At 55.4% G+C, this 25,837-nt stretch overlaps 1 protein-coding gene across 5 annotated transcripts in view; it reads right to left on the bottom strand.

The window, feature by feature from the left end:
• TNS1 (tensin 1) overlaps window positions 1–25,837 on the bottom strand; it is a 225,851-nt gene that overhangs the window by 196,867 nt on the left and 3,147 nt on the right. The window lies entirely within an intron of this gene.

Here is a 25,837-nt window from a genome sequence, read left to right as displayed (position 1 = left end):
TCACTGTCGGGAAGTCCTTCCTGCTACCCAACCACCATCTTCCCTGGTGAATGTTCAATTCCGCCACCTGAGGCATCTCTAACTGTATGTAATAACCCTGTTTCAGGCTTGTTACACATTATTCATCCTTCACAGCCTGGTGTCCCCTCCCCCACGGAGAGAATTCCTCAGGCAAGGACATGTCCTGTGTTTTGTATCCCCAGAGCCTGGCGTACAGCAGGTGCCAGACATGGTTGAAGAAGCAATGAATCAACCTACCAATCAATGTGTCCTAACCTATTTTCCTAATTTTACCATCTACTATCCCCTTCCCCAAACTTCCTCCTGGGACACTCCGACCCTGCTTGAAAGGACATTGGACATACCTTGCCTGTACACATTTGCATGCCTGTAGTACCACCTCTCTTTAGCACCATCTCTTCCTGCCAACCCCTGGCCTCCGAGCTCTCTCGGGACACAGAATCTCTGGAGACTGGACCAGTACCACCCATCCTGGGATTCCCCACCCCATGCCTGGACCAGGGTCTCACACGTAGCAGACACTGAGTATTCCCCGGTGGGCTGGCTGGGTTTTCCAGGCTGGGATCCCAGAAGCCTCAGCAGCTGCCCCCACCCTGTGGCACGCCACCCGCCGCCCCAGCCATTTCTGCAGCAGCTGACTTTAACTCTGCCAGCCAGGTCTACTCTGCCAGCCAGATCTAGCCAGTCTAACTCTGGTTAGATTGATATTAACTAACCAGACACGCACAGAAAGATCGATACTAACTAACCCTCCACACACACAGCCTTCCCACTCACTGCCCACTGCCCTCCAGCCCCTGGCTCGGCAGCCAGTGGAAGAAACAGCCAGGACTGCAGCCTCTGGGACTGGCACTGGGCCCAGAGAAGGGCCGAGCTGAGGCAGAGGGAAGGGTGAGTGAGGGCAGGAACGGAGCTAACGGGCCTCATAGGACTGAGCCTGGCACTCCCCTCTCCCAGCCTCAGTTTCCTCACCTGCAAAAGGACCAAGCTGATGGTCTCGAAGGTCCCTTCCAGCTCCACCTCCTGTGAGGCCACAGATTTCCCAGGCCAAGGCCCCAGCTCCCTCCAATCCAGTCTTCCTATCCTTCCACACTTGTCCATCAAAAAGCTCTTCCTGCTGTCAGCCCCTCTCCTAACGTAGCATCATCTTTTCTCTGTCACCACTGGTCACAGAATCTGAAAGTCACAGAACATCAGAGCTGGAAAGACCTGGAGCCTTTCCAGGGGCCACGATCAGAGCTTGCCCAGGCTCGACAGAAGTTAAATGAAGGCAATGGGCAAGGAGTCTCTGGGGACCTGGAGAGGGCAGGCCCAGCTGAAGGGGACCCCGTTCCTCGGCGACAGTTGCTGTGGTGTCAGCAACATGAGCCCAAACTGTCAGATCTTTTGATCTGTCAACAGAAGCCCCAAATCTATATTATCTTATTAAATCTTTTATGTAAAATATGAAAAATGCAAATTTTTAAATGTTGGCTTTTTTTAAATTTTTTTTAAATTTACCTATTTATTTATATTATTTATTTATTGGCTGTGCTGGGTCTTCGTTGCTGCACATGGGCTCTCTCTAGTTGCTGAGAGCGGGGGCTACTCTTCATTGTGGTGCGCAGGCTCCTCATTGTAGTGGCTTCTCTTGTTGTGGAGCACGTGCCCTAGGTGTGTGGGCTTCAATAGTTGGGGCACATGGGCTCAGTAGTTGTGGCTCACGGGCTCTACAGCACAGGCTCAATAGTTGTGGCTCACAGGCTTAGCTGCTCCATAGCATGTGGAATCTTCCCAGGGCAGGGCTCGAACCCATGTCCCCTGCATTGGCAGGCGGATTCTTTACCACTGCACCACCTAGGAAGTCCTTTTTTAAAAATCATTCTGCTGGCTTAGATTAAGCAAGTCTGCCAGAGGATTTGGCCTTTGGGGCACCACTCACCTAACCAGTCCCCTCATCTAAGAGATGACAACATTGCAGTGAGGGGTGGGGGGTGGGACCGCCCTGAGGTCACAGAGCTGTGGCTCCCAGGCCCCAGAGTTTTCCCAAGCAGCCTGCTGTCCAGTCATTGTAGGGCCAGAGTCATGCTCTCACCTTTCTCCTGCCAACCCTGCAGCCCGCTGCCTTCACACAGGGGCCACACACACCAAGCCTTCCTCCCAGCCAGTCCCAGGGCATCCGACCAAATAAGCAGGTGCAGAGCTGGTCCTGGGATTCCCATCAACGTCCAACTGCAGATCCCAACAGCACGGGACACAGGAATCTGACACCAAAGCCCTCAGCAACTACATCTGTACCCTCTGGCCCCCTCGGGCTCTGTCCCTCTGCCCCCTACCTCTGGAAAGATCAATATTAACTAACCAGACACTTAATTGTGGTATCGTATTTAAGCCTCCTACCAGATCTCAATTTATAGATGCCGCAACTGAGGTGCAAAGAGGTTCAGCAACTTCCTCAGCATCACACAGCTAGCGTGTGTGAGAATGGAATCTGGAGCGTCTGATTCCACATCTCATGGGGATGGAGAATTTTCCTGCTGCTCCTCTAGCAATACTGTCACCCAGAGACTAGGGCTTATGGTCCCAGGTTGAGATGATGTGTTAGCCGTCCTCCCCACTCCTCATTCAAGGGCTGCAGCTCCAAGAAGAAGGTCAGCTGCCCAGGCCCAGGTCCGGCTTGGGGCAGGGGGCAGAGGGACACAAAGAGGGAAGCCGAGGACAGCGCTGCCACCTGGGTCAGGATGAGACCGACTGGCTCCCTAGTGGATCTAGAAGAGCCAACCAGAAGAGAAAAACCACAGTCCTAGCAAGCCCTGGAGCCTATGATCTGGGTGAGGAGAAGGCCTGGCCACGGGGCTGCTGTTCAGATAAGCCAGGCTACCTCTCCCTGCTCCCCAACCCCATACACACTCAGCCTTTGAGTTCTGTGGGGCTCAGAGCCCTAGCAGAGCCTCCATGTACCACTGGGCAGGATGTTCATTGACCAAGGGTGCAGCCAAGGGGTGAGTGCAGCCTGAAGTCCCATCCATGCTCTACTCACCAAGCCTGGCCCGAGACACAATCACCCTAATGTCCACCAAGGTACCCTATAGGCGGGGGGAGGTCCAGACCCTTGCGCCTAGGCCCACCACCCTTCCAATATAAGATGGAGGTCTCCCTTTGCACTCCAGAAATCAGAATGCTCTCTAAGACGTAAAGTGAGATTTCAACCAGGCCCCGTCTGGGCCTCAGTTTCCCCAGCTAACCTAGGAGAGAACACCACTCACACCCCCTTCCCCTACAGCCCCTCCATCAGCACCCTGGGTAGGGACATTGTCTGGGCCCAACTGCAACAATTTTTAATAAAATCCTTCCCAGAGCTCGACTCCGGTAATCTTATCTCTTCCCAAGCTCTAATTTCCTGCCTGACTCAGGCTCTCAAAGGCTGGAGGGAGGCAGTGGCAGCTGATCAGCCAGCCCCTCACCCCCAGGCTCCAGCTCAAATCCAACCCCAGGAGGAGTTATGTCATCTTCAACCTCTGCAAATGAGGAGGGGGAATCGCCAAGTGACCTGGGGTCTGACTGACCTGGTCTTGGCTGGCCATTTCCGCCGCAGGCTGCCTTTTCCCAAATCTGAAAACCCGGACCCTGTAGCATCTGAACTCAGAGCCCACGAGAACGTGGATAGGGCTCTGGCCCCGTGGTCCACAGCCGCAGCGCCTGCCTCTCAGCCAATCCCTGGAGACAATGCGTTTTGCTAGAAGATTTCAAAGCACACCTTGGGTGACTGGAGCGGGAGCCTGCTGGCACCTTTTCCCCACTGCGGAGTGGCAATGAGGGAAACTGAGTCCCAGAGGCAGCACCTGGGAGGAGGCACTGAACATTCAAGCTTATCGAGCGGAAAAATCCTTCCTATCCATGTGATTGGGAAGAATGGATACTGGGAGAAATCCCTCCATCCCCACATACCCAGTCTCTGGCCTGCCTGAAGGTCTACAAGGAAGGAGAGCCCTGCTGGAAAGAAAGTCACAACAAGAATAAAGAAAAGATTCCTAATTTTTATTGAGTACCTACAGAGTAAGCACCTGATAACCACTTCAAATGTCCTACTTCATTTAATCCTCACAACAAACCCGTGATATAGGTATTTTTATAATCCCCATTCTACATGTTTGAAAACTAAGGTACAGGCAGAGTAAGTAACTTGCCCAAGGTCCAAAGCTAGTAAATGGTAGAGCCAGAATTCAAAGCCAGGAAAACCAGCTCTACAGCGGGCACGCTTAACCTGAGTGCCACTGAGCCCCCTTCCGCCATGTGACAGGAGCCCCTCTAGTTTCCCTAAGGAATGGAGAATGGATCAGAAAGCCAGACCCCCAGCCCCTGAAATCCTGCCCCTCACTGGGGTCTTCTGGGGCTCGAGGTCATGCTCTTGGAATCCTCTCTGTGCCTCCAGAGCGGGATTTCAGGCTACATGCACTTTCACCCCTTCCCTACTCCACTGGCCAGCTATGCCCCCAACTCCTCTCCCTCCTCAACCTCCCCCCGCCACAACGCACCCCAAAGGTACTGTCAAAGATGTGCTCTGGGAGGAAGACGCTCAACACGCCCACCCACAGCACTGTGGGTCCCACCAGACCCCTCCTCCCTCACTCACCCAGCTCTGCCTCAGCCCTCATCCTTTCCATGTTCGGTTCCCTGGTCCCTCCATCCTCCTGAGCAGATAGGGAATCCCTCCTGGCATTCACCAGCCTCATTCCCATCTCACTCTGTTACTGCCCAGCCTTAACTCGGAATCCTCTGAACCCAGTTGGGGAAAAAAGAGACATTTCCAGGAACTTGCCCTCCCTTCCCATAGAAACTTGACAGGGATGCTTGAAGCCCCCATAAATGGTCCTCTGTGCCCAGATCTCCAGCGTCCTCACACAGACTCCAGTGCTATCCTTCAGACTTCTGACCCAAACCCAAGATGCTGTGCCCTGGCAGAGAGGCAGCCACTCCCCCTTGTGGATCCATGTATGAGTGGGGGCTCCCCGGGAGTCCCCAGACTCTCGTGAGAGCCACGCTGACAGCGGTCAAGACTGGGTGTCTCAGAGGGAGGAATGATGATAAACCTGACGCCTAGGTGACCGAGGGAGGAGAGTGCCTGCCGGGGAGGGGTGGGGCACATGTCAGGTGAGTTTACCTGTCTGCGGAGGCAGAAGCGCAGGGGCAGGAAGCAGGAGAAGAAGGACTTGCTCCATCGAATCACGCAGGAGAAACACCAGCTCAGCCGAGTCATGGTGAAACCGGAGGTGGGCGCCGCGGGCGCGAGGGTCGGGGGAGGAGGACTGGCTGCTCCGGGGGTGATGAGGAAGGCGAGAGCCCCGCCCTGGGGTCTCCTGGATGCTCAGCCCCGCAGGAGCAGCCCGAGTGTCCCGGAGCCTCTAGCCGGAGGAGCCTGATGGGGCCCCCGAGGCGCGGCCCCGACGTGGCTCCATCTCCCCCGGAAACCCCTGCGGGAAACGCGGGCGCTACAGGGCGCTTCCACCCTCGGGGACTTCCTCCAGCTACTGCCTCTCTCCTCCCCTCGGCGTGACAGCCTCCGCCTGCCGGTCTCCCAGGCGGGCTGGGGGGCGGGCACAGACACCCGGGCAACTTCGGAGGAGGCTCGGGGAGAGGTTCGCAGGAGAGACTGAGCGGCAGAGCAGAGGCGATGCCAGGCTCCAGGCGTCCACCTGCGGGGAAAGCGCAGCGGCGGTGGGAGCCTGGGCGGCGGTGGCGGCCGCATTGTGCTCCAGGCTGCAGTGAGTGAGTGTGTGAGTGTGCGTGTGTGCGCCTCTGTGCGCGGATTCCCTCCAGACCTCACTCTAATTTCCATATTGCTCCCCAGAGCATAATGTGATTAACCTAAACGGAGGCCTCCGGCTTCCATGACTGAAGCAGAAGCATCCGTGGGCCTGGCATGCACGTGAGGACACTGAACACAGGCTAGACGGGCTGTCCCAACTCGCCAACCTCTGACCCTGGCCATACCTGAACTCCTCTGCCTCGATCTCTCTCCAGCCAGCTACAGGAGGGAGCTCTGCGCATCCAAAGGCCCCACAAGTTGGAAGGGCCCCTGCCTAAGAGGCTGAACCAGCTCCGATGATGAGAGCCAGATGGGCCACCCACAACTGTGGCTGAACCTCTCGCTCAGGGTTCAGGGTGTGCCACATCCCATCACATCCTGCCCCATGGCTGCCACTGGAAGTCAGGGACCCTTCTCTGCCTCTGCTGAGCTCAGAGGATATGAACAGGGTTCGGGACCTCTTGGGAAAATTGTTTGGGGGTCACCATACTGTGTGACCCTGGAACCAGGGAGCGGGAGGAAGAGAGAGGTGAGAAGGAGGTGCTGGACTCTGGAGAGAGGCAGAGACACAGAGAGACAAAGGCAGAGGGAAATCTGCAGACAGACTTCAGGGAGGTGGAGAGGCAACAGTGAGCTTTGCCCCTGGTTCTGTCGCTGCAGAGAAACTGGGAGGAGAGCCAGCCAGCCGAGCCCAGAAAGAAAAGGGGCGGGAGAGCTGTGGCTGAGAGCAGGACCCTGCCAGGGCCTCCTCCACAGCAACAGGCCACTGGAGCCCAGCCAAGGGCCCCACCCCCCGCCCCCCACTGCTGCCTGTGCTCCCAGGCCTGGGCTTCCCTGGGCACCATCTCAGGGCCTTTTTTCCTGGCAATGCTTTCTCTCTGGTCCCTTCCTCAGGAAAGGATGGGGACACAGAGACAGTATGGCAGGGGCTCCAGACAAGGTCTCCTTCCCAACATGCAGAGTTTCTCAGTGAGCTCACTCCTGCCTCCAAGCTCTCCCAACCCCACAGGACTTCTCAAGCCCTCCCCCATCCCCAGTTCAGCTCCCCACTGTGAGACAAGGCAGTGGGTTACAGCGCTTCGGGAGAGGTTGGCAGGAGGACAGTGAGGGAGAAGGGAGGGGGCCCTGCTGGTGCATGGCTAGCCCACAACAATCCCCAAGCAATGGGTCCCTCATTGCCTTCCCCACACACACCACCACAAAGGCTCTGGATGAAAGCTGGAGGGGTGTCGGGAAGCAGGTAGAGAGATAGTATGTGAGCCTGTCCCTAGTAGGCCCTGCCTCTGCTCTTGCCCACGACCTCCAGTGAAGTGTCTGGCACTGCTGAAGTCTGTGCCAGGCCTGCAGAGGGGGCCTTCCTCCTCTTTGAGGGGGACCTGCAATCTGCACAGCCTCCCCACCCTGGCACGAGAGGAAATGGATACGTTGTGAGATGTGAGGAAACTGGGCTCAATCCACAGCAAGTGGAACAAAGTTTACTCCAAAGGAATCACCGGTTGAATTTTTCCAGCAGAAGGAAGTTCTTCAGATAGGCTGAAGTGTGGCCCTGCCTAGACTAAGAGAGGAGGACGAGATGATTTTCCTTAAGAGGATTCTTAAGACTTCTCAGCACCAAGAACATGAAAGGCACTCAACAAACAGAAGGAAGGGAGGATGGGAAGAAAGAGAAGGAAGTGATTTCTAGATTCACTCCTTTCCGGACAAGGAGATCCTGATGAAGAAAAAGGGCTCAGAAGGGCAGAGAGTCCTTCATTTCAGCCACCGCCCAGCAGGAGGTGTCGTTAAGCCAATGACCCTCCAGGAGGAAGGGAAGAGCCCGTGGCTGACAGGGACAGGAAGCCAGGCCGGCACTGCCTGGAGCTTCTCCCCAGCTCTCCACTCCCAGCCCCTGGCCCCACCACAGCCCACATAGCTTCAGCGCCAGGCTCTCAGCCCCTAAAGGTCAATGAAATCCTGCCCCCTTGTGCATGACCCCAACAGGACACAGAAATGTGTCTTCAGAAGTTTGGTGCCTCATGGGAAGTCACAGGTCCTCTGTTCAGTTTTCATCATCACCAGAGATCAGAACCCTGAGGACAGCAGCTGCAGGACCCCAGAACCTCCTGCAAAGCTTTAGCGAGGATACCGATGCTTCCTCTTGCAACTTTCTGTGGAGGTGGGGAGGGGGTCCAATCCCAGAATTCGTCTTTCAATTTCAATCTCTTTCTCCTCAAAGCACTCAAAGCACCAGAAACTGCATCTGATAGGTTCTTGCATGCATCCCCACCCCACCCCACCCCCCACCTCTCCTTCCAGGCCCCCAAGCATCAGGGACAGAGATGCAGGATTCCACAGACTGCATCAGACGCAGATGTTCAGACATAGGCGACCATGGACCGGGATGAGCCTAGGCAGGGTCTGGTCTGTCACGGAGGCCTCACATCAGACCCCAGCCTCTCTGCAGCCCCCACGTGGGTACCTGACAACAGCCCCCAGCTCCTAGCTTCAGCCTCCCCTGTGGAGCTTTGGAAAATCTGGCCGCCATCCTTGGAGGGTAACAAACCTCCGGGGACTCTTTGTTTCCCCTGCCCTGTCTAGGCTCCCACAGGCCCCCAGGCCTCTCTCCCAGCCCTGCCACCCCCGGGACCCCTGCCCTTCCTCCCTCTGCCTCCTCTTCTCAGCTACAGTCCAGACTGCCAAGCAGGGCTGGCTGTGGCTGTGGCTCTGGCCACGGCTTGAATGAGGAGGAATTTCTTCTCCACACCCTACTGTCCACACAGCCCAGAGACCTAGATTCTGAGTGCAGGCCAGGGAGGAGATTCCAGGGTCTAGAGCCAGGTGGCATGGAGGCCACATTCACAGAGAGGGGGCTGCTCTTCCCCCCTCCTTGCCACGAACCCCCCCCCCACACCTGCCCCCAAGCAGGAGAAGAATGGGAAACTTCCCAGAGGCATCTAGAGAAGGTGTTAGGAAAACAAGAGAGCAAGTCACAGCTACCAGCTCCCTGGGGACGGGGTAAGCACAGATTCTCCTCTGTCCCAGGTCCCGAGGGCCACAGTGCCCCCGGCTGGTTTTGTCTGTGGGGAGACAAAGGCGGCTCCTGTGAGGGGAGAATGGCTTGGGCATCTGATCGGAGGCTCTGGGTCTTGCTTTCACACTGAGAGAGATGCACAGCAGCCACTCTCTGGAGGCCCCCAGCCTTTCTCCTCCATCAGATGGGGCAGCTCCGGCAGGCCTGGCTCACCAGCTGCTCGCTCACGACTAGAGTTGGTTTCACCACCCTCCCAGCCACAGCAATTCCTCCTGTGGCCCCCAGGGAGCTTGTACTTGGGTCTCCCCTCCAAGACTGGGCTCCCCAAAGCCTCAGCACCTCCATGAGGGACGGATTTCACCAGCCCCACTCATGGTTAAACTACCCAACCACATTCAAGGTCCAGGACTCCCATGCAGCAGCAGAACTGGGGTCCCTGCAGAGCTGAGGTCCCAACTCATATGGACTCCAATGTTACCTCCTCCGATCACCCCACTGAAGTCCTTCCATCGCTCCAGCTCCCAGTCTCTGTGTGGCACCAGCAAGTTCATGTCTTCAGAGCACTCAGCACTATCTCTTATTGATAGATTTGCTCACTTCCTCACTGTCTCATCCCCTTCCCCACTAGATTGCCAGCTCCCAGAGGACTTTGTCAGTCATTCATGGTTGCACTCCCAGCACTCAGCACACAGCACCCAAAACTCAGCACTCAGCACCCAGCACTCCTCAGCACCTAGAACCCAGCATGGTGCAGGGCACATGGTCAATAAACATGAGTTACTTAGTATGTTGGTTGGTTGATTGCATGAATACAAGAAAGAAGGAAGGCAGGCCATTCCTGATTCTAAACCCAGAGTCCCTGCTCCAGCCCTGGATTACGGCCAGTGGGGAGTGTCATTTTCTGGGTTCTTACTGCTACTGCACCAGGACAGTGGGCTCTTTATGCATCTCCACTGCACCCACCTATTCTGCTCCCCAACATCCAGTACTGATTCTAGTTAAACTTGAAAGAGACCCAACGCCTTCCCCTGCCCCCTCACCTCAACACACGCATGATTTACACATCAGGACACTGAGGCCCAGAGAGGTAAGGTGACTTGTCAGGAGTCACACAGCTGAAAAGTAGCAAAGCCAGAATGGATCAAGGTCCCCCATTCCTGGCTCTTTGCTTTTCCATAGCACAACACTGAGGTGGAGGAGAGGAGGGAGAAGAGAGGAAATATTTCCTTTCTTATAGATATCCCAAGGAGGTCAGCCCATAAGTTCTCTTTCTCCCCTTCACCACTACTAACCCAGGTCTCTGACCTCTGACAGGCAGGAAGTTCTTCCTGATACCTAACCTCCATCCCAACTCTCAAATTCCAGACCACTTCCTCTTAGACTGCCTTGCCTGGGGAAGGACAACTTGGTCACTCTCCCTGCACAATAAATGCCTTCAGACACTGGCAGCTCATTATTCAAGCCCCCATCCCCACCCCACCCCCCCAACCCCCTCTATTCTGCAGGCTGAGAATCCTGGGTCCTCTGGGCCCCTTTCCAAATAACTTCCATCACCACCCAGCAGCTGACATGAGAAATGGGTGGGGGAGGGGTGGAGACAGGCCTGGAGGGATGGTGGGTATTGATCCCTTTCCAGGCAGGCCATAGCATCTAGGGCTGGAGAAGTGAGAACAGGGACCTGCAGTCATCCTGGTCATCCCTCTGTCCCTGGGGTGTTTGTTGCAGGGCCCAGCATGGAGACTGCAGACCTAGGAACTGGGCTGCTGGGTCTGAGCCCAGGCTCCTGCAATGAGATTAAAGCAGGGACTGCCTAATTGATTCTGATGGAACTGGGAGAGGCAGCGAGATGAATGGAGAGGGCAGGAGGAGAGGAAGGAAGGAGGGGCAGGGGGGCAGGGGAGGGTCCAGTCTGGGAAGCCCAATTGTATCAGAACCAGCTAATACAATTACTGTCCACCCCACCCCCACCCTCTCCCACACAGCCCCATCCCCTTCCTGGGAAACCAGCCCACTGACTGTCTGCCCCTGAACCGGACAGAGAGGGCAGCTGGGTGTGGGAGGCACAGAAGGAGAGGAGCTGGGTTAAAGCCCCTAGTCTGAGGAACCAAGGTGACCCAGAAAGGTAAAGATAGTGACAGTGACTGGCAGACAGCGAGAGACATCAGAGAAAGAGGCAAATGGAGGTGGATACAGACAGATAAGCAGATCCCTCCTACCCCCCTATTCTTACCCGACAACCTTCCTCCACCCCCTCCCTGGTGCCTCTCACCCCTCTCCAGCCAGGACATCACACTGGGCCCCTCTCCTGGGCCCACCCCTCCACACTTTCTGCAGGGTGAGGAAATGGGAGAGAGGCCAGGAAATGGGACCCAGGACTCTCCAGTCCCCACTCATCCAGGGCCCTCAGCCTGTGCCCTGCAGACATCCAGGGAGCTGTGAGAAGGGAGGAGGCCCGGGAGGAGCCAGGCCACTGAGACAGATCCCAGGTGGACCACAAGATGGAGACGAAGACAGGAGGGGGCACACAGAGCCTCCAAGAGAGACATCCAAGTTGGGAAAGGCAGTGGGGCTGAGACTGTCCAAGACCAGAGAAGTGAGAGAAAGCTGGGGAGAGGCGCGAGAAGACCAGCAAGGAAAGGGCAGGAGGAAGTGGGGGGACAAGGAGACAGGAGGAAGGTGGAGGGCTCCAACCATCCCACAAAGAGCAGAGGGGAAGGGCCCGCATCAGGGCGGTGGAGGGAGGATGCGAGTAAAGAAAGAGGAGAGGAAGCACGGCGTGCCACCAGCCAGGCTGCCAGGGGAACCGAGGCACGAAACAAGGTGACTCGGCCTCATCTCTAGGTTCCAGAAGCAAGCAGGGCCCCAGACTCCTGGGGACTCCCGCCACCGCAGACTCAGACCACTGAAGGGGCAGACCCAGAGTGGAGTCTAAGGTGACATGAAAGGGCCCAGCTGCAGCCCCTGTGGTCAGGAGCCAGATCTGGGCCAAGGCCCTCAGGGCACGTGCTTCCTGACTAGGAGAAGGCCACAGCTGGTCCAGGGGCCCAGGCCCAGAACAAGCTCCTGGGAGGACCTCAAGCACCCCCCGGTGTGAATCCTTCACCACGCCACAGAAGCCAGGAGAGCTAGCACATCGGTGCACCCTGGTTGGACCTTGCATCAGATGTGGGTAAAATCCCTACATCCCTTCAAATCAGGGCTGGAGGCTCTCCTGGGTCTGCAGATTTCCATTTGCTCCCCTGACCTGAATGGTACAATGCAACTTCCTCTTCCCCCTCCTAAAAGGTCCCAGACCCCCTCTGTGATCCACTTGAACCTGGCTTCTGGCATGTTCTGTTTTCACTCCGTCTGGAAGTTTCAGGGTAGAGCAGGGCAGGCCCGGAGAGAGTGAGGTTACAGATGCAGTCTCCCAGCCCCATCCCAGCCCTGTGGAAGGATGAACCGAGTCAGGGGGTCGCGAGGGCTGAGGACTTGGACCCAACGGCAGGAGGGAACACCCCAGACGACGCTTGGGGCACAGCCCCTCTGGAAGCCCCAGTGTCCTCATCTAGGGAACAGGCACCGCTGCATTTGCCTTTCTTACTTCCCAGTGCAGCTGCGAGCACGCCAGGGGACACACATGGGAAGCGTCACCTCCATCGTCCCCACGCTCACCTCCCAAAGAGAAGGCTTGAGGTACAAAGTCAGCAGAGACCAGGGTCCAAATCCTGGCCCTGACACTTACCGGCTATGTGACCTTGAAGAGATTACTTCTCTATTCTGAGCCTATTTCCTCTTCTGTAAAATGGAGACAAGGATCTTAGCCTCATGGATCGTTGTGAGGATTAAATTAAATGCGAAAATGCCTGGCACCGGACCTGACTCATCAAGGCACTCTTGGGAGCTACTGGATAAATATCTCAGAAACTGGGGCCAGGTGGGGCACCCTGGGGTGACTGTAAAAGCCAGTTCACCCCGAAACCCTTCCTGGGTCTGCTAGCTGCATACTGCACGCCCCACCCCCTCCAGACAGATGCTCCCCGCCAGAGCCCTGGGCACGAGCACCCTGTCTGGAACACACAGTTCACACTGCCATCCGGGGAATGGACACCCGAGGAAGAGGAGCCAGGAGTCCTAGCAGGATGAAGCCAAAACAGCGTTGTTAGGAAGATACTGGAAGCAGGCCAGAGGAGAGGTAGAATGGGGGCACATGAGCCCAGAAGAGGCTAGAAGTCAGGAAGAGGGAGGAACTGAAGGATGCCTGTCAAGCAGGGAGGACAGAAAGGAAAGCACAGCAGTGAGTTCCCGAGCTTCCCACCCCCACTGAAGATGATCAGGAGGAAACGGTCAGGAAATACTCAAGTTAGACAACAGGCAGAACTTCCAGTGAGCCACCACACTGCCAGAGAGCCCTCTGTTCTCACCCTGCTATTCCCTCGCTCTCCCCTTCTAAATCCCAAATGAAGTTTGAGTCTTCAACTTCCTATGACTTAGCATAAAACCTCAGTATTAGAAATCCCTGCTTACCTTAGCAGGAAACCAGGCCAAGCCTGCTCCCCTGGTCCCCAGATCTCCAGCCTTACTCAGTCCAGCACCTTCTGTATGGATTCTCTTGCCGAAACTAAAACCCATTCCCACCATCCATGGCCATCTTAGATCCCTGGGGTAGGGGCCACTTCCCATCGAGACATCTACTCCTCATTCATCAGAAACATCTTCCTCAACCAGGCCTTGCCTAGGCCACTCTCACCTGGTTCTGTCTAGCACCAGACTGTCCCCTTCCTTAAGTTTCTGCCTCTGGGAGGCAGAGGAAAATGTGCAGAGGCTAGGATGGGGATAGAGGTGGCGGGGGCTGTGAAGCAGCTTGGAGGACAGGGGGGAGCTCTCCTAGGGAAGGGCTGATGGAAGCCCATTATTGTTCATGAAAGTTGGTAAGAAAGGGCTGGGACTTGGTTAGAAATGGGGTGCATCTTGTCTAAGGGGTCAAAGGAAGGAAGCAAAAATGAGCCTAGAAAGAGAGGAATTGTATACAGCCTACATGGACACACATAAAACACGCCCCGACAGGACAAGGCGAGGGTCCTGGAGCAAAAGGCCCAGGGCTGGGACTCTGTAGACGAGGAGTGGGGGACCAGGACAGGAAAAAATGGAAGGGGGTAGAGCTAAGTACCCCTGGAAAGAGAAACGTAGGTGCCAAGGGAAACTTCTGGCCATTTTGGACCCCAAATGACATGCAAATTGAATGCAGAAGAGTATGCAAATGAGGTTGCTTCACAGGGAATTCTTTGTCTGTGTCCTGCTTGACTATAAGGAGATGTCAGTGTAGGGCCACCCTGGAGGTAAGGACCACCCCAGTCTTCCTCCTCAAGACCCCATGTCCTTGGAGGAGGCCCCTCTGCCTCCACCCTTGGGCCCCAGTGAGGGAGGCCTCTCCCTACCCTTAAGTCTCTTTCTAGATCCCCAGACCTCCTTATATCCCTGCCCCTCACACCTCAAACTTCCTCTTCCACAAGGGGCTTATCCTTTCGCCCCACAGAAGGGGGGCCTCCCATGGAGAGACGCTTTCTACTGATGAAAAGAAGGGAGGCAGACAAGGGAAATCAAGAGATCAGCAATCATGCGGGCAGATCAGGCAGCAAGGCCCCCGGGGATCATCCCAGTCGGCCCCCTGCCTTCCTACAGATCCTCTCCAGCCCAGGTCAACCAGGGGCCCTCCTGGCTTAAAGTTCTTCCAGAAGGGAAACTCCAGAGCTCCCCAGTTCTCTGGCTTCACAGCCATGGCTACTGGGAAGTGCTTCCTACTGTCTGACCTCCCGCCCTTCTGCTGCTCTTTTCACACCTGCTGGTGGCTTCACACCTCACATCCCATCAACGGCCTCAAGGCCATGACTAAGAGAGCTGATCTAGGAGGAAGACAGCGGAGGAGCCCCGGCAGCTGGGTCAAGAAAAGGCTGCACCTTGCAGCCCTCCTCACCAGTCACAGCCCTCCTGCCAGCCTCACTCCAGGCAGGTGAGGGAGGCCCCAACCCAGAGGAGAGAAGTAGATACTTCCGGGGAAGTTAGCTGATTGAACATGCACATTTCCTTTTGCTCGCTCTTGAAACTCCTCTAAAGCAACAGGAAAGATTTGGGTTTTTTTTGTTTGTTTGGGGGTTTTTTGTTGTTGTTTGTTTTTGTTTTAATGAAAGCATAAAACCTGGAGGATCAAAAAAAAGAACCAAAAAAAGGAAGAGGAGACCACAGGAGCAATGTTTAGCACAGCACAACCACTGCGGCTGTTAAGAACTAAAACTGTTTACACAGGTCCAGTGCGTCGTTACGGCACACCCACCTTCCCCATGCTCTAGCCCGTCCCCTGGACCTGAAAAGGCTAATTCTTGGCTCAGGAGGGGGCCTCCGGAGCCTCTCCAGCCCCTCAGCGCAGTCCCTAGGATCTCTTGTTAAATATTTTGATTATCACCCCTGACAACAGTGTCAAAATTCCGGGAGTTGGAGAGCAGATGGATGCCTGGGAACCGTGAGCCTGGGAAAGCTAAACCCGGAGCTGGCTGCAGGAAAAGCCATGACGCCGCCAGATTCTTCAGCGCAGAACCCCCCAAAGGCTCAAGATTGGTGGCATCGGAATACCTTTGTGGGGGGCGGGGGGCGGTGAATATGAACCTGAACCAGGGCTGGTAGGACACTGAGGAAGTGGGTAGATTTTGAGATCCTCTCCCGGACTCCCAGCAGAAGACAGGAGATTTATTCCCTGGAAAGGGTGAGACAGCGGGCTCTAGCCCCAGGGCCACCAGGCACTGTTGAGGGCATGAATACTAATAGGAAAGAGGGAGTCAAGTGAGTGTTTACTGAGTATGAGGCAGCCAGGCCTGTACCTGCCCCCAGGCAGAAAAGTGAAAACTTCTCTGGAGATCTGACAAGCCCAAGAGGAGAGACCCAAAGATATTGAGAGCAGTTTCCCTGATATAGCAACACAACTGGACACCTGAGAGCCAGCGAAGACCTCGGTGGGTCCATCCCCACCCTCAGTGCAAAGAATCCACCCTTTAATGTCCCACTTGAAAAATAAGTGGAAAACCCAGGCTCCCAGGCATCTGAGGAAAGCTTAGCAGAGAAGTAGTAGAGACCAACAGCAACTTGGGGAAAATAAGTGAAATTCAGTGGGAAGAAAATGTTGAGAAAAAGTGAGTAATGTCCTCAGAGAGATCAAGAACAGCAGGTAATAAAATAAAAAGAATATTCAGAGAGCAACAATTAAAAAGCTCTTGGGAATTTAAAAGCACGGAGGCCAGACAGAGGCCCACGCTGGGCACCCAGCCTATACCTGCCCCTTCACCCACTCGCACACACTGGTAGAGGCCAGGCTCTCTTCGCCAAGGAGCTCTGCAGACCCCATAGGGCTGTCAAGTCTGTGATGGGAGCCATCTGGAGACCAGAGAGGAAACGGAGACCCAGACACAGGGAGGGGTCCAAAGGACCAGGAGGAGATGGAGGGTCCAGGGCTGGGGCTGATGAGGGACAGAGGCCACTTGGTGAGCTTGTGGATGGCCCCCAGGAGCCTGTCAACCACAGACCCAGCAGCCATGTGTCTAGTGGTGGCCCCTTTATATAGGTAGGAAAGCTGATGCTTGGAGAGCCCGAGTCATAGCTGAGTCTAAAGCAAGAGAAATTCAAAGCTGGGAATGAGAACTCACCTTAACTCAACGTGCGTGCAACAAAACCAGCTATGGCTGGAGATACTCTGCCTCCAGTCTGAGAGCCTGGACTTGGGTTCAAGTCCTAATCATCGACAGTTACCAGTTAGGAATCCTGGTTTGATCTTGGCACTCAGCTCACCTCTTTCTGCCCACGTGTCACCCACCAGCACCGGAAAGTCCCTCCTTGGTGTCACTGGGGCCTGAGGCCCTCCAACCAAGCTTCTGGCTGCAGCAGGGTGGTGGGGAGGCCCCAGGGCCCCAGAGGAATCTGTCCCCCAAGGAGACCATGAGGGTCCTGTGGGCTGGACCCTGCCTCTGCCCCAGACTGCCTTGAAAGTACACCACGCATGGGTCTATTTTTAGCCAGGCCCCAGCAGGCAGCCAACCACCCAGTGTTATACTAGACTGTGGGGTCATCTGGCTGGCTGGGGTTAAAGGGAGCCATTGCTGAGGTTGTGGAAATAGCACCCCTGGAGGAGGCACCCTGTAGATTGGGGGGGGCGGGGCGGCGCACATGGGAAGAGCAGGGGCCCAGGGCAGGGAGTCAGGGCCAGGAGCGCTGAGTGGGTGATGTAAGTCAAGAAAAGGCTAGAGGGACTTCCCTGGTGGTCCAATGGATGGGACTTCACCTTCCAATGCAGGGGGTGCGGGTTCCATCCCTGGTCAGGGAGCTAGGATCCCACATGCCTCGCGGCCAAAAAACCAAAACATAAAACAGAAGTAATATTGTAACAAGTTCAATAAAGACTTTAAAAGTGGTCCACATCAAAAAAAAAAAAAATCTTAAAGAAAAAAATAGAAAAGAAAGAAAAGAAAAGGCTAGAATACCGGGAGGGCAGCAGGTGACAAGGGCTCCCTGAAACTGGCATCAAGGGACAGAGAGGGGTACCTATCTGGTTTCTCCTTGGTGAGGGGGGCAGTGCCAAGGAGGGCAGATGCCAGGGGGAAAATGAGGAAGAGGATGGAGAGGGTGAGCTGTACAGAGAGCGAAGGAGCAGGGGAGGGAAAGGAGAAACAGAGAGACAGAATAACAGACTCAGAGAGAGGGCTGGGGTGGGGACGGGTGACAGCACTCATTCCTGGGGCCAGAGAGTCACTCCCAGGCCCGACCACTTCCTCCTCAGAGGCACCCAGTCTCCTTTCTCCCACTAGGGCCTCTCAGCCTTGGTGTAGGGGCCCCAAGACTGCTCTGCATCCCTGAATCCTTTTAAGAGTCTTCCTTGCCCCCCACCCCAAATATAAAAGAGGTCACACTGGGACGTGGACACACGCATGTGTATATGCATGCACACACACACACACACACACACACACACACACACACACACACATTCACGGCCTCCTGAGAAGAGATGGGACAATGGAGAGGAGAGAGGGGTGTCCCTTGGTCCCCCTGCCTGGCCTTAGGAGCTCAATTCCACACAAAGAGCTTCACAAAGGGCCTCTGGCTCCCAGAGGGGGAAATCAATGGGGGGAGGAGGGCAGGAGGAGAGGGGAGACCCCAGAGCTGGAAATTCCCGGTCAGTGGGTCTGGGAAGCAAGATGGGGGCTGTTCTCACAGCCACAGAGGCTGCTGGAGTGCTTAGGGGGAAGGGGAAGCGGGGGTGGGGGATGGGGCTCGTGTGTTCAGCGGGTAAAGAGAAAGCTGAGGCCAGAAGTGGCTTCCTGGAGGAGGCAGTCAGAAGTGCCAACCTGCTGGAGGCAACTGAGGGAGCAGTAGCTGCGTTTCCTGCCCAGCCTGAACAAGGAGGGCAACAGGCCTAACCCCCTCCTCACCCAAAGAGCGCAGCTGCCACAGACTAACCCCCACCCATTCTCAACACTGCCTCAGGTCTGGCAGGGAGGCTGAAGGCCAGACCAGGAAAGGTGGGGGAGAGAGGGCGTCCCAGGAAGACTGACTGGTCAAACAAGACAACGACTTCTTACTCCCAAGAGAACACTGAGAACAAGAAGAACCCCTCCCTTTACCAGGACCGCATACCCCTTCCCCAGTAGTTGAGGGGGGCTGTCTCGCTCAGCAGAAAGAGAATGGGTAAGAGGCAGGAGACAGGTCAAGTGCAGAGAGCCAGGAACCAAAGACCTGGCTTGCATCCGAACTCTGCACTGACAGTGATGAGACCACGGACAAGTCATTCCCTGGGCCTCAACCTGCCCGTCTGTGAAATGGGGTGGTAATGCCCGCTCCCATCACTTTTCAGGGTTGTTGTGAGCATCGTGTGAGGCTAGTTTTAAGAGCATTTATAATCGTTATTGCTAAATGACCTCTGACCTGTCTGCCAAGTCAGAGACCCCAAGCCCAAGGCTCTCCCCATCCCTCCCCCTCTTTCTGAAAGGGAATCAGAGGTGAGGTCCTTGGCCAAGCCAGCAAGTGAAGGGGTCAACCAGATGACTTCAAAGTCCCCTTCTAGGAGGAGAAGGAAGCTGATATTTATTGAGGGCCTACTAAGTGCTGGGAACTTTACCTATGTCAGCCAGCTTAATCCCCCCCAACCCTGTGAGTAGGTGTTATCATTCCCATTTCCCAGATGAGGAAACGGAGGCTCACAAAGTTAGTCAATGGCAGAGCCCGGACTTGCAACCAGATCAGCCCCACCCCTGGTTCCACACTTTTCGGCTATCAACCCTACCTCATTTTATTGGTATCTGTCCCACCCCTCACCCCCAATCCCTGAACCCTAGAGCAGAGCTCCCAGAACAGCCTCCTCCCCACACACACCCATCCCCAGCTGACCTCAGGATTCAGGAGTGCAGACTGCAGGGGGTGACAAAAGAGGGAAAGAGGTGCCAACAAGAACAGAGTGTGGATGGGCTGGAACAGTGCCCCTGTGTCCTGCAGCTTGGCATATACTCTTCCCAACAGCCTGGCAAGGTGGGCTCTACTGTCCCCATTTTACAGGTGAGGAAGCTGAGGCTCAGAAATACTAAGTAGTTTGCCCAGGGCACCCAGCTAGGAAGCAGAAAGCAAGGACTCATCCAGCTGCCTGTCCCCGAGTCCCCACTCCTTTCATGACAAGGCCTCCTTCTGAGCTGACCACCTTGGGGGAGGCAGTGTTGAGTCACACAGGGAGCCCAGGGGTTTTGCAGGAGAACCACAGAGAGCTGCTCTCCCCCCACCCCCACCCGCTACCTCCAACACGCTCAGCCCCTGCTGGCTTTGCTGCAGTTCCATTAAGAAGCAAGGGAATAAATTAGCCCTGCTTAGCATATTGAGTGGCTGGGGTTCAAGAGGCTGTCTTGGTGACTCGCGCATCTCGATGCAGTCTGCAGCGGTGGGGAGCTGAGGGGGCAGCAGAGGGGACAGCCTGGCCGGGCTGCGCCTGGTCCGACCGCCTACAGGCGGCCTCAGCTCAGTGCCCAGAAACACTTGCTCCCGCTCCAACTTCATTCCCCTAATGGTGTCGCAGTTTGGCTGGGCTCTCCGCACTCCTGTCCCACACTCCGGCCAGCCCGACCAGTCCCAGAGGACACCCAAGGTTAGCGTCAGGGGTGGGCTGCCTGGCCTCCCCTAGGATGAACTTTGAGCTGGACGGTTCTGTCCAGGCGGGAAGATTCCTGAATGCCCCTACCCAGAACCCTCACTGGCCCAGTATACCTGTGCCTCAGTTTCCTCCTCAGCACCGAGGTACCCCAAGCAGGAAGGGAAGATAGGGAGGGGGACAGAGAGCAGTGTCCGAGGCCAGATGGAGTCAGCTGTCTGCTCCAAGCAGGACCTCCGCACCATTAACAGGACTAAGCGAAAGGATGTTAACTCAACATCCAGGACCCAGCCTGAAGCCAGCCCTAGTGAGGGGCCCTGGCCTCCAGGCCAAGCAGACCCTGGCTTAGAAGGGAGCACGACAGCCTGGGGCCCAGGTGCTGCCTCCTTCCAGATCCTTGGGTCACCCCCCTCCACTCCTCCCAAACCACCTCAGACCCCAGGACCAAGGGCCCTGTCCTCCTCCCTGTCGCAAGGCCCTGTGGCGGCCACCAGAATGCACCTTGCCGATCTCCTGCGGCAGGAGCAGGGGCCCAGCCGTGCATCAAAATCCATGCTTGTTGAGGCCGTGCCTCCCTCCGGCTGCTCCGCCGTCGATTCAGAGGCAGACCCGTTCCTGGGGGTGAGGAGACTTGTCAGCCAGCTTTGCTTCCTGGATTCCCTATGGGCTTTACTGAACTCTCCTGAGAGGGCACGGAGGTCCCGGACACTCCCGTCCCACTCCGGCTCCCTCTGTCTCCCCTTCACCCAGGGTCAGACTCATGTTACCGTCTGAAGGCTCTCCCAGCCTTCCCCAGCTCCTTCCTTTCACAAGCATTTCCCCTAATAAAATCTTTACACATTTAATCCCATCTTGTTTCTCTGAGGACTTGGACTAATACAATCACTCAATAACCATAATGACAGCAACAACAGCTACTCTTTATTAAATGCTATCGATATGCCCCACGCTGTTCTAAGTGCTTTTAAGGGCAGCAGAGGGAACCAAGGCACAGAGAGGTTACATAATATGCTCAGCGATGCACAGCCCTGAAGTGGCAAGGCCCAAAGCTGAATTTAGTTTAACCCAGAAGGCCACTTGTGTAGCCACTACCCCACACTGCCTCATCTGTAAGAGAGAAGCCATCCATCCTTCCGTGCCTCCTGCCTCAGAGGGGAAGAAAGAGGCTGGAAAAGGGACTTGAAACCCCTAAGGAGTGGGCGAGCCAGATATAGAAAGAAACAGAGTTAGAGCACAAGAAGGATTTAAGGAGAGAAAGAAGGCGGAAATGAGACAGAGGATACCAGGAGGAGAGCCAGCTCTGGCCCTCAAAGAATCTGATCCTGCAAGCAAGAACGCCTCACCCCCCCCAGGGCAGGGACGGCCTGAGCTATGGACCAAAAGAAGCAGAAGAGGAAGGAGAAGGCGGCCCTGGAGTACTTTCCGACCCCACCCACCCCTTGCCACCCTTGGCCAAGCACTCCCACCGGGCGCCCTCGGGCATGTGACCAGGGTATGCCAGAGGCAGCAGCCAGGGAGCTCTGCAGACAGGCTCCCCACAGCCCCCGGTGCCAGGAATCCCCATTGCTTCCGGCCCGCTCCGCTCCTCATCCTCCAGCCCTTCCAGGGCAGACACAACAGGCCCAGCCCAGGTCTCAGGGTCCCAACAAAGCCAGGCCTGTCCCCTGCCCAGCCTCCGTGGGAGTGACGTCTGGGCTGGGCAGCAGGTAAAACTGAGCCAAAGGGACAAGGCAGAGAGCCAGGGACGTACCTCCCCCAGGTGAGCTCGCCGCTTAACTCCTGGCCTGCCGGACCCGAGTTCTTGGGGCTTTTGGTTAGGGGATAAAGGGGTGGGTGGAGGCGAAGTCAGGGATGAGGAAAGGGAAGCAGCTTCTGGGGGACCCCTACACACACACACACACACACACACACACACACACACACACATCCTCATTTGGTCCAGCCACAGCTGGAATGAGAAGGACCCAACCGCTAGCTCCAATCACCCCATGCACCTCTCTCATCCATCCTCCACCTGTGCCAGGGATAGTTTAAAATGCAGACACCCCCCACCCCCCCATCCTTGGCTAAGACTTCCAGAGGCTCTCTGTGGCCTGCAGAAGTCTAAAGTCCAAACTCTTTAGCTTTGCATTCAAGGCCTTTCCCATGCTGACCCACTCTTTTCCAGCCTCTCCTCTCCCATCCTCTACCCCAGCTCCCTCGGGGCACCACACACTTCCACACAACTGGGCCTGAAAAAAATGGCCTTGGCTCCCCTCTGTGTCAGTGAACTCCTACTCACCTTGCAGGACCCAGGCCAAAATGTCACCTCCTCTGGGAGGGCTTCCCAGACTGCCCCAGGCAGAAGAGCCACTCCCTGCCCTAGAACCAGGTGACAGCTTGCACAGGCCTGCCTGCACCTTGTCTCAGGATGATGTGTTTGGATGTCTGCCCCTCACCCGCCTCCACCCCACGGGGCCTCCCACTAGAAGGTGAGGACTCAGAGAGGAAGACCAAATGTGTGTGCTCAGGACTTGGCAGGGGGTGGGCGAGTGGGAGAGAAGAAAGGTGATAGAGAGCAGGTCGGATGGAAAAAAGAAGATGATGGAGGGAGGGAGGAGCAAGTGGGTGGAAAGGCAGATAGGCTGAGAGGTAAGCAGACAAATGAGCACCTGGAAGCTTCCACTGGGTACAGAACCAACATGTCACACACAGGCACCAGGGCCCACAGCTTGACCTGAGACCAGAAAACCCCCACCCCCGATCCTGCCTCCTTGTGAGAGCCGCCCATGGCCAGCCCCAACCCACCACCAGGGTCTTATCTCCCTTCCTACTCTTCAAATCTCCAAAACGCCTGCTGTCACTTGACCTCTTCCAGCATTGCAGACGTTCCTATCTTACCTCTAATCATGCCTGAGCTTGACCCAGGTGGTCTTATCCCAGATCCCATCCTTACACCTGCACCCACCCAGTGAGTGTCCAGAGGAGCCCTAAGACCCAGGGGAGACCACAGCTTGCCAGGCCACACCTGCCCATCACTGTCCCCTGTGCCTGGCCTCCCCCTGGGCTCTCTCTCCTTCTCTGAGGTCTTTACCTGTCCACTCTGGCCATCCACTCATCCATCCACAGAGAAACCCTTATTGAGCATCTATCTGCTACACGTTCTGGGATACCAAATTCACTAAACCTTGACTCTGGGCTGAAAACACTGGCTCACAGACTTACACGGGAGACAAGCTTGTGAACAGACATCACCAGAAGCACCCCAATGCTCTCTTCTTCTTGGCCAGAAAGGAACACTAAAGCTGAGGGCCCTCCATCCTCTATTCCTGGGGTGGGTTTGAAGACAAGCTTCCTGCTCTGGGCCCTAGGACTACTCAAGCTGGGAGAGGGAGGAGCTGGCCGGAAGCACCAGGGCTGGGGTCTCTTGATGGGGAGGGGTCAACGTAGGGATGAGAGCTGGGACAGTCAGCAAGAAGACCTGGACCCTCGGCGTCACCTGGGTCTCCTTTGCTCCCTGCCACTTGGCTTCTCTGCAGATGGCAGCCTCGGCTTCCCACTCTCAGGCGGCTGCCCCTCCGGGGCTGCCTTGGCTTGCCTGCCCTTGGCACTGCACTCCATCCTGGTGCCAGGGCCCTCAGCAAGTTCGTACATCAAACAAGGTGGCAGTGGCTGGCTTCCTGCCCTGGGGAAAGAGAGGAGGACTAGAGGGTGTGGCCCCACCCTCAGTGTCACACACTGCTGACCCACCAGGGACCCAGGCCTGCCCCCAGAGAGTGGGTGAAGCAGAGAAAGGTGGTCAGCTGACGCCCACCTGCGGCCACTCCAAGACAGACCTCTAGGGCTTCTTCTTCCTCCACCTCTGACACTTGAGCCCCACATGGCGGGGGAGTGGGTGGCAAGATGAGAAGAGTCACCACAAAGGGACATGTTAGGGAGCTAGAGAATCTTCTCCCCTTCCCCAGATATCTCATCCCCGTTATCAAGATGCTGAAGTGCTCCCTTTGTTAGAACACAGGATCACCAAAAGTCACGCACGAAAATGTTCACGGCAGTGCTAGGCGCAAGAGCCCCAAACTGGAAATAATCCAAATGCCTGTCAATAGCAGAACTGATAGCTTCACACAGCAGAACACTAGGCAGCAGTGAGAAGGAGCGATCTACAACCAGACGCAAGAATATGGATGGAATTTTCCACCATAACGTCGATCAGAAGAAGTCAGGCACAAAAGAATACATGTGCTCCATTTATAAGTTCTGTAACAGGCAAATCTATGCTGATAGAAGTCAGGATAGTGAATAACCCTCAGAGGGAAATTAGGACCTGGAAGGAGACAGAAAGGCAGACTTCTGGGTGTGAGTGATGCTCTATTTCTTGACTGATGCCAGTTACATGAACACAGGGGTGTGTTCGGTTTGTGGAAAGTTTGGGCACTTTTCTGTATTTAGGAAATACTTCACTAAACTAAAATGGAGGCATACCCAATGAAGCCTTACCACCTACCATCTTTGTACGACAAGGGGAGTCATCTTCACCTGGTGCCCCACCCCCACTCCCTCTCACCCCACCTCCGAGCCATCTCCTCCTGTTCCTTCTCCTCCAGAATCAGTCTTGGCCTCACTCTGCAGCAAGCCCTCCCCATGACCTGTCACCTCTCTAACCCAAACCATCATCATCTCTCCCCCAGGTGACTGTGACCACCTCCCCTGGTGTCCTTGCTCTGCCTCTCACCCCTTCTGATCCATACACACACTGCATGGATGGTGAGCAGCTGGAGAAAGCCGTTGTAAAATTCCCTAGGAGCCCCCAACTCTTCTCCATCCCAGGACCATCGCGTGTGCCATTCCCACCACCTAGAACGCTTCTCCTCACTAACTTCTACCAGCACTTCGGCTCCTTGTTTAAATGCCACTTCTTCCATCTTCCCTGATCTAACTCCAATCCCTCTGGTAGCTCCCATTACATCCTTTACTTCTCCATCGCACTGTTCCCAACAATGCATTTGTGCAATTGCTTGTTTGCACTTGGTTCTATCCTCCCCCTGGACTGACACCCGCTCTGAAGCCAAGAACGGGGCTGCCTGCATTCCTACTCCGGCCTCAGCTCCCAGCTCCACACCTGGCTCACAGCAGGTGCTCAAAAATGCTCATGGACTAAGAGACTAGACTTTTATTGTTCCCATCACAAAAAAGAAGAGCTGATTATGTGACATGATAGAGGTGTTAGCTAACACTACAGTGGTCATCACATCACAACATATAAGTGCATCAACTCAACACGTTGTATACCTTCACCTTACACAATGTGACATCAATTATATCTCAATAAAAGTAAATTTAAGAAATCCATACACTTACAGTGAAGTAAATTCTATTACAAATTGAGGTAATGAGTACCCTAAAACTAGAAGAAAAAAAAGTTTGTTGAATAAATAAATGGCCAGGCCTGCCTATCTTGTAGGCAGTCTGGGAACAAAACTCCCACTTGTGCAGGGTCAGGACACTTACGGTCCTGGATCTGCTACCCACTCGTGTGGCCCTGGACAAGTCATTTCCTCTCTCTGGGCCTCCGTGTGCTCATTTGTGAAACACAGGATTGGTAAGGATCAGGACCCTGGGTGGGCTTGAGGGTGTTTATAATATTGTGTGAGTGTGTTCCTACAGTGGAGGAGTGTATTGTGTGTACATGCGTGTCTGTGTGTGTGTGTCTGTGTGTGCACACACCCATTCACATTTCCCTAGTAGGTGAATCTGTAACTTTCATCAGATTCTCAAAGGAATCTGTGACCTTTCAAGGTTCAAAACCACTAACCAAGATCTTTCAGCTCTGGAGTCTATGATTACATACAACTAGAGTGAGAGAAAGAGGAAGTAATTCAACCCAGAGTAGAGG

This window comes from Hippopotamus amphibius, chromosome 8 (genome assembly GCF_030028045.1).
Source record: "Hippopotamus amphibius kiboko isolate mHipAmp2 chromosome 8, mHipAmp2.hap2, whole genome shotgun sequence".
Taxonomy (NCBI): domain Eukaryota; kingdom Metazoa; phylum Chordata; class Mammalia; order Artiodactyla; family Hippopotamidae; genus Hippopotamus; species Hippopotamus amphibius.
This window is presented reverse-complemented; position numbering and strand designations above follow the sequence as displayed.